Here is a 9,408-nt window from a genome sequence, read left to right on the forward strand (position 1 = left end):
GCTGGGAGGGCTTATAAACGGAGGGGCTTATATTCCTGGGGGCTTATAACCGGAATAATAAAAAAAAAACGTTTCGAAACGTGCCATAGGTGTGCTGATCGCTTGTGTTAAGCTTTTAAACATAATAAAACGAATTCAAATTAAGGAAAGCTATAGGGGGAGGGGGAGCTTGTAATCGGGTGGGGGTTAATAACCCGATGTATTTTTTTGAGTTATATGTAGATGGCCCTATAACTGGGGGGGGGGGGGGTTATAAGCGGAGAGGGAAGTTTATAAGCGGGGAGGGAGGTTTGTAAGTGGGGAGGGAGGTTTATAAGCGGGGAGGGAGGTTTATAAGCGGGCGTTTTCGGTATTCATCTTAATATTCACTCACCAGTGACTTGAGAAACATTTTTACTGTTTCTTGTATAGCAGACCCTATCACGGAGGAACTTTGCCAAATGTCTGGGATACCGTTCGCTTACAGTGAGACAGTGTTTTCAATGATGAAGCCATAAGATAACGGTGCTGTTCAAGCCATGATATATTATGTTGTATGGACCGTCCTCAAGTTGATACTGAAAATGGTAAGACAAGAGTGTGCTGTCACTCTTCCAGTCACAACAGGTTAGGTTAAAATCAGTCTTCAACGCGATTCCCCTTGACGGAGTGATGAAACATGTTTCCCCTGTTGGTGATGATGCAGTGGAGATATCGTGAGCACTCATTCCTTGTTGACCGTCCGTAGTTTGAACAAACACTGCCAGCCGGTAGTACTTTTCGCCATCACGGGAGTCCTCTTTGATTACAATGCTGCTAGAATCGAGGGGCGTAGAGGTGATAAGTTTCAAATCTTGTATTTCCTCCAAACAGTGTTATTATTTGTGGAAGATAGGTATTGTTGATAAAGTATCCATTCGTATGAAGATATCTTGGAGCACTGCGGTCCACAGCACTGTGATGGGAAACTTAGTTTAACTGACTTGCTGATCTTAAGTTCACAATTAACTAGACATCTGGAAAGCAAATTAAAATTGATATTACTTTATTACTTTATACAACGAATCAGTAATCATTTGAGTAGGCACTTTTTTCATGATAACGGTTTATTTTTCTCATGTGGTAATCATATTACCACAGCAGGTACGCCTTGTGGACATAACACCAAAGTCCAAGGGATTCCTCTCATGACAAGTAGATAATAATAAAAAACAATTGTAAAAACACGCCTGACCACAAGGACCAGCTTTCGAATCATTAAACACCATCAAATAGCAACTTTCAGTGCAATTTTTCAAATTTGATGCATTACTGTGCGATTGCTTCAAAATGAATACGAAATACGTGTAGAGCACAAGACCCTCCTCATATCATGCATTTGACACCCTAATAACACATTTTTTAACCTAGTAAATATTTGATAAAAGAACTTATTTTTTCTAAAGTAAATTGAAGCAGGTGAAACCAGAAATTCTAGCACTATGGTAAGAAATTTCCTTGAAAAGTTCCGAAAATTCGGAAATCGATGAAATTCTGACCATTCAATTCTCACGTCTAATGAAACTGTCATCATTGCAAAAATAGTCATTTAGAAACCTCGCATGCTCTATGACCTCGATCGACAGCCTAATAAAATCAGAAACTGATAAAAGAAACAGTTAATTCGGTTTCCGGTCGTTTCGATACAAAAGCGCTTCGATACAGGTAGTTTCGATACAAGAGGAAGTCGATTCGATACATTCGATACAAACTGAAGGCAATTCGATACAAAACATTAAGATACCGGGAGGTCTGAATTTCCACGTTTAGAATTGCCAAGCGACATTACTGTTTTTGTTTTGTAGTGGGCGATTTGCTCCACCGTGAGGCTCGTCGACTGACTTCCCTTCAAATCGTGCTCGTTTCAGAGAAGAAGGCTGGCGTATTTAGCTAGCGGAAAAAGTTCCGAGACCTCCAAGCTAGCCTGCGAATAGGCTCCTAGCGAGGACGGAAAAAAAAAAAACATCGGTGAGCAAAGCGAGGGGACGAGAACGAGACTGTAGAATTCGGAGAGCGAAGCGCAGGCTATCTTCAGACAAACATGATTTTTCTCCTTCTGGGATAACATTCTTTCGATCGATCGCTGTCGTATGCGATGCGAAGATAAAAAGACTCTCATTGGGATATTTCTTCTTGTTTACTTTTGCTACGAAACGACTTCAGTTTGCATCGAATTGACTTCAGTTTGTGTCGAATCGACTTACTGTATAGTAAGAGGTGTATCGAATCCACTTCCATTTGTATCTAAACGACCGTAAATGGTTAATTCGTCCTCGTAAGAGAAGTTCAAGGAAATTTTAAAACGGCTCTTTGTGGAGCCATTCAAAACGGCTCTTTTCAGAGCCACCACAGAAATTAAACAAAAGTCTTGGTCTTCGTTTGAATCAGAGCCAAATCCTCCAGCTACACCCTGTACTGTATGTCTGCCGATTGAATCATTAAACAATGAGGGGGACTGGGCTTCAAAATGAGAAAAAAATTAAAGTCCCACCTGCCGCAAAAAGAAAGAGAAAATTTCCAATAAGAAACCGAAATTCTTCGCTTTCTTAATCCTTGAAACAGAGGTTCGCAACCAAACGTTTGAGTATTGAATGATCACGAAATTATGATCATTTTTGTATGCCTTCTTAGGATTTTTGCAGTTTCAATATAACCTCACTCACTGATTGCCGCACACTTGTCTTAATAGTAAATGAATGAGGACAAAGTACTGTAGTTGAAGATTTTCTTAATTCGCATCATCTGTCTACCTGTTGTGAATTGTCATCTTGGATTTTTTTTCTTTAAGGGTCAATTATTACCTTGACTCACAACGCTTGCAAGCAACGATCGTGAGTCTGTATCACTTGATGGAGTTATACACGATGTATGCATTAGACCTGTCGTTGAGATGTTCTGCGGCGCTGTTGCTGACAGATTCAGTGGTGCAGTTGGAGATTTTGACTGGAAATGTGTTTGATTAACAGTGAAAGTAGTGTGTAGCAACGTTTGATTGACAGTCGGAATTTTATAAATAGATGAATGAACTGACAATCTTGTCGCAAACTGATTGAATAATGTACCAGTGGCAGTTGTTGCTGTACTTCTTTGACTGAATTCGACAACGTTTGACGGAATCTGTGATAATGGACTCGCTGAAGCAGCGAATGTCGAAGGTGTTATACGTTGTTGACAAGCCTGACAATGATTGCCAAACAAAATAAAAACGTATTTAGGAGCAGCTTCGCCTAAATATCAACTAGACTTGGAAATAGAGAAAAAATTGAATTTCTTCAAACTCGCCCAGAATGAAGCCCAACGGGCACTAGTTACAAAAATATTGTTTTAAGTTCGATAAATCAAAAATTATTTTCGTACGCGATTTTTTCGTTTTGATGCCCCAAATCGGCCAAAATCGATTGAAAATGAGCGGCATGTTCAAAGGTTCGTAGACTCAAAAGTAAAATTCTTCATTACAAACTGATTTCACGTCGTATTTGCACTTCCTTTCTTGCATATTTAGAGCTAAATAGATCGCGATTTGATTAAGACTAAAATATTTGACGAGTTTTCTAAATTAACGACCCAAGATAGCTTAACAAGAGGTCTCCATTTAGCCTATTTTCAAATGCTAAAAAGGCGTTCTGGTACACGGCTTTCTCCAAAACGACTAGTTTGTGTTGTGTCCGGAAAGGTACCAAGACAAACGACCTTAACGCAACATGCTTTAATACGGTCGATTCCTACAGCTAGCACCATTCTCTCTTCTACCGCCGGTCAGCGGTCAGTTAGGACTTCATGTTACTATAGTTTGGTCTGAAAGAGCATTGTTTCCTCTTTAAATAAGTGAAATAAAATTTTTGGGTAAATAAAACTGCGAGCGCTGAGATAGCGAACTAAATGCAGCACTTCTTCCTGAAAACGTGACCTTTGACCCAAGCGCAACGAAACCGATTACTGCAAGGAAAGCAAACGCTTCGTTATTTTGAAACATTTTCTAGTGATATATCTCCGAAACCATTATTGCAAGAAACTGCTTCAAGATATGAAATCTTACAGGTTCAAAGAAGGAGCTAAACGGCGCATTTTGACACAATAACTTTGCTTGTTGAGAATTCAAGTCAATGACCGTAACGAGTTCGATTCCAGTGAAATTTGCGAACTTGAAGTATGTTAGCCGATACTCAACTGAATATTTATATTTATAGCAGAATCGTCTTCTTGGATTAGCCTTCAAAAGAAGCTGGATCCAGCTTTGGAAACCTCTGAAAGAAGAATTTTTTAATGTTCCGTGACCTGCCCGCTGCTATAAATTCCAAGAACATGCCGACCGCATGTTTGTCGTAAAACCAACTGACAGTTTCCATAGGCAACCCCAAAATAAACAATCCCCAAGCATGATAAGTGAAATTGGCTGTCTTCATGAAGAGTTAGAGGCTAGAATCAAGTTCCATTACCTTTAATTAAAAAGTGCTTGATTTTACTTTGTTCAGTCAGTAGTTACCGTCACTTTCGAATGCTGCGTATCAGTCACGCCAAAACACTGCAGACCATGCATACTGAGTAAGGTTCCTATACAAAGTCTTTTACACGTTTGTCTATCGAATCAAAAGTCACATACTGTACTTGTGCGGCCTGTGGATAAATGACAAACTTTCAGATATATTGAACACTATTTTGTAACGAGAGCTCCCTAAAAATGAATCAAAATTAAAGGCCCAAACAAGTGTCTGCAGTCTGCACGGTCTGCAGTGTTTTGGCGTGACCGATTCCCGTTATTCGAAAGTGACAGTAACTACTGTGTGAACAAAGTCGACGCAAACAAATATCAAGCTTTTTTTAAAGGTAATGGAACTTGACTCTAGCCTCTAACTCTTCATGAAGACAGCCAATTTCACTTTACATTTGTGGGGATTGTTTATTTTGGGGTTGCCTATGGAAACCTGTCAGTGGAGTTCAGTTGGTTTTGCGACAAACATGCGGAATTTATAGCAGCGGGCAGGTCACGGAACATTAAAAAATTCTTCTTTTAGAGGTTTCCAAAGCTGGATCCAGCTTCTTTTGAAGGCTAATCCAAGAACACGATTCTGCTATAAATATAAATATTCAGGTAAGTATCGGCTAACATACTTCAAGTTCGCAAATTTCATTGGAATCGAATTCTTTGAACCTGTAAGATTTCATATCTGGAATTAGTGTCTTGCAATAATGGTTTGGGAGATATATCACTAGAAAATGTTGCAAAATAACGAAGCGTTTGCTTTTCTTGCAGTAATCGGTTTCGTTACGCTTGGGTCAAAGGTCACGTTTTCAGGAAGAAGTGCTGCATTTAGTTCGCTATCTCAGCGCTCGCAGTTTTATTTACCCAAAAATTTTATTTCACTAATTTAAAGGGGAAACAATGCTCTTTCAGACCAAACTAGTCGTTTTGGGAAAAGCCGTGTACCAGAACGCCTTTTTAGCATTTGAAAATAGGCTAAATGGAGACCTCTTGTTAAGCTATCTTGGGTCGTTAATTTAGAAAATTCGTCAAATATTTTAGTTTTAATCAAATCGCGATCTATTTAGCTCTAAATATACAAAAAAGGAAGTGCAAACACGACGTGAAATCAGTTTGTAATGAAGAATTTTACTTTTGAGTTTACGAGCCTCTGAATATGCCGCTCATTTTCAATCGATTTTGGCCGATTTGGGGCATCAAAACGAAAAAATTGAGTAAAAAAAATTCTGATTTATCGAACTCGAAACAATATTCTTGCAACTAGTGCCCTTAGGGCTTCATTCTGGGCGAGTTTGGAGAAATTCGATTTTTTCGCTATTTCCAAGTCTAGTTGATATTTAGGCGAAGCTGCTCTTAATACCAAGTACGTTTAAATGTTTTCTAATACAGTGTATATCCTATATATTATACCAGTGAACTTTTTAAAATACTAAAATATAAAGCCCACTTTTAAAGTTAATTTCATAGGTGGTCTCTTATTTTTCACCTTTACTTTTCTTTGCTTTTCAAAGCGAATCAAAGCAAAGTAGAATCCAGCATTGTTTATAGGAGCATTCAAGGTGGCTCAAAACAGTTTCCAGCGTTTAGATTTTGATGCGTCGTTATAATCACTCTTTACTGACAAACAGTAGACATAATCGCTCTTTACACATTATTTATTCCCTATTTTTCTTTAGCACAATTAACTTTCATCTTTGGTGAAAACAATGAAAGATAAAATAACTTGATTTCATGGGAAGTGGTGACAATAACTGTCAGAAAGCTTCCATGTTATTTGGCCCGCGAGCAGAGTTTTACTCACATAAGCCGGCTAGAAGTTAGGTTCACCTGTGACCTATGGCTAAACATTTCCTACCTTGCTAGAATTGACGACTTCTCGAAGTTTTCTGGGAGATCTTCTTCCTGATCCACTACTTGAAGCCATTTGAATAAAAACCGACGCAGTTCAGTATATCCGTTTCCGTTCAAAAGTCTTCAACGAAACACAGGTCGTGCGCCATTTTGCGGCTCTAGACCAGAGTGAGGGTGGCAAAGGTGGGGTACCAATCGCGCATCACACTGAATTTTTCTATTAAATCACGCATCACGCGGGATTTTTTTCACCAATCACGCCTCACATAAGAAGAACTAAGTACATCGCCAATTTTACTTTCTCGACCCTGAAAGCGTCGTTAAAAGAAGAACTTTGGCGATTAAACCACAAAAATGCATCGGTAAATATGTGACCTCTCACGCTAAAACGTTCCTTACGGTGTCCGTTCGAACGGCTGAACGCACGGCAAGTGAACTAGCCTGCGAACAGGCTCCCAGCGAGGGCAAAATAAAAAAAAAAACCGACGGGGACGAAAAAAAAAATCCGGCGAGCGAAGCGAGCCGTTTAGCGCGAAAAACGAATTCTACGAATTGCGCTCCCCCACGTCACCATTTCGCTCTCAGCTTTCCCCGCTCGTCCTAGACGCACTAAACCCATTAACCCAACCGGGAGCTTGTTCGCAGGTTACAAGTGAACGGATAATTTGAATAGCGATGGTCAATTGACTTGTTCCAAGATATCTCAAGACCACTTGGTTCTACATGAGTTGATAACCACTCAATATAATGAGTAATGACTGTAGAAACGATTTAATGAAATGCAAAATGTGAAGGTAAATGTGAGGGATTCATGAGATGTGGGCTGTGTAGGTGTATGTTGGGAATTAATACAACGAAAGCTGTGTAGGTATGTGTGGGGGATAAATGAGATGTAGGTTGTGTAGGTATATGTAGGGGATTAATGAGCGGTAGGTTGTGTAGGTATCTGTAGAGGGGGTAACGAGATGTAGGCTGTGCAGGTATATGTCGGGATTAATGAGCAGTAGGCTGTGTAGGTATATGTGGGGGATTAATGAGATGTAGGCCGTGTAGGTATATGTCGGGATTAATGAGCAGTAGGCCGTGTAGGTATATGTGGGGGATTAATGAGATGTGGGATGGGTACGTATATGTCGGGATTAATGAGCAGTAGGCTGTCTAGGCATCTGTAGAGGGGGTTAATGAGATGTAGGCTGTGTAGTTATATTTAGGGGATTAATGAAATGTAGGCTATGTAGAAGTTTGTGGGGGATTAATGATTAATGTGAAGTGGGCTGTGTAGGTATATAAAGGGGATTAATGAAAAGCAGCCTGTGAGGGGATATTGGGGGGATATTTAGGGGGTTGTTGAGGAAGAGGAAGAATACTATCCAGGAGGGATTGTTTTAAGAGCGATTAAAAGAGATGTGTATATTGCGGTGGAGTTAACTGGCCGCCCAACCATCCGGGTGATGTCGCACTTATAAAGCGGAAGAACAAAAGGCTTGGTCGTAAGCCAATGAGAAGGCACTGACGTCATAGCCAAACTGGACAAACGAGTTTCTGACACCGTCTGGATTTCATTATTCAAAATGGCGGACATGTTATAATATGCTAATTTGCCAAACATTCTGTATATGCACGTTTATGTTCTGTAACGACTTTGTAATTTATACTACATATACAGTTATATATTAAAATACGCGTTTAGTGGAGGTGGTCGCTTACGAGAGTTTAGACCATATTGAGTCAAAATTTTGTCTTATTAGCATATGGTAACTGCAGAGACTTCCCCATGCGCCAATGCCGATGCAATGTTTTTTTCTTTCCAAAAAGAAATCTGGTTCTTACCATTGGAAAATTTCCGTCTCTTGTATTAACCAGGATTAAAAAAATGTTACAACACCTTATTATCCAATGTCCTCTCTATTATCTGTCAAGTGGTCGCTCATGGGAGGTAAAAAACAAAAGAAAATTTCGAAGTTTTAGCTCTAAAAGTGGTCGCGGTCGCTTACTCATCTAGAGGTAAATTCAGCGAGATCGTTTCAAATGCTTGGTACAAGTGTTCAAGGGCTTTAAATCTTACACATTTTTTAAAAAATGCATTCTTCCTGAACGTCGTCATTTTTCAGCCTGTCGACCATATGCTAACCAGGCGAAAAATTCGACCCAATTTGCGTAAGCGACCACCTTCCATAAGCGACCTCCTGAGCTTGACATTTTGTCGCGTACGGGAGGTTCGGCTGTATCTTCAATGATCTGTATGAAACTAAATAAAAGGAATAAAAAGGGAATTTTCCACCGCCTTTACTTCATATCCTTTATAGCAGCTCACAGTTTTCCTTCAGCTTTGCGCGCCCCTGGAAAACTGTTTCTCGGAACAGATGTCCACAGACAAATGTCCGAGCATATTTAAACTGAGAGATATCCCGAAATTTTTTTACAGGTTTCTCTTCAAGCAATTGCTCTTGGTAAAATAAACGAAACAAGCCTTCTTCTTGTGTCAAGTTTACGACAAGGCATCTGGGATCGGGTGAGTTTGGATTTTCTTGGGGTCCTAATTCACTGTAGCCCAACAAACCATGACGCCGCTATCTCTCTTTGAGAAGAGCTAATTAATTTATTTCTTAAGGACCTTGTTGACAACCAAACACAACATGGATTATTTTGCTGCATTAGTCGTGTAACGCGTAATTTTCAGACAAGCTCTCTTCTCCACGAACCTGCTCGACGCGGAATTGTGCAGCAATTACAACGACTTCTGCAGAATCGACGCAGTTGTGTCGATGTTCAACGATTCTTAAGTGAGACGGACGAAAGAGGTAAAACACGACTGATGTGGGCCTGCCTGAATAACAGTGTTGATGTCATAAAGTTTCTGTTGTCCAATGGAGTGGATCTTTATGCGAGGGACTTCTCCGGACAAACGCCGTTTCTCCACGTTTGCCGAGGTAACACGCGAGAGGCTCTCGAATTTCTGGCGAGGAGGGGAGCTCGTATTCATGATATTAGAGAGTTTACGAAACCACGACGGCAACGGCAACCGAACGTCACTGCGCAAAAGAATTAACGAGCAATAC

Source organism: Orbicella faveolata, unplaced genomic scaffold (genome assembly GCF_042242905.1).
Source record: "Orbicella faveolata isolate gen_17 unplaced genomic scaffold, um_ofav_v1 contig_13, whole genome shotgun sequence".
Taxonomy (NCBI): Eukaryota; Metazoa; Cnidaria; class Anthozoa; order Scleractinia; family Merulinidae; genus Orbicella; species Orbicella faveolata.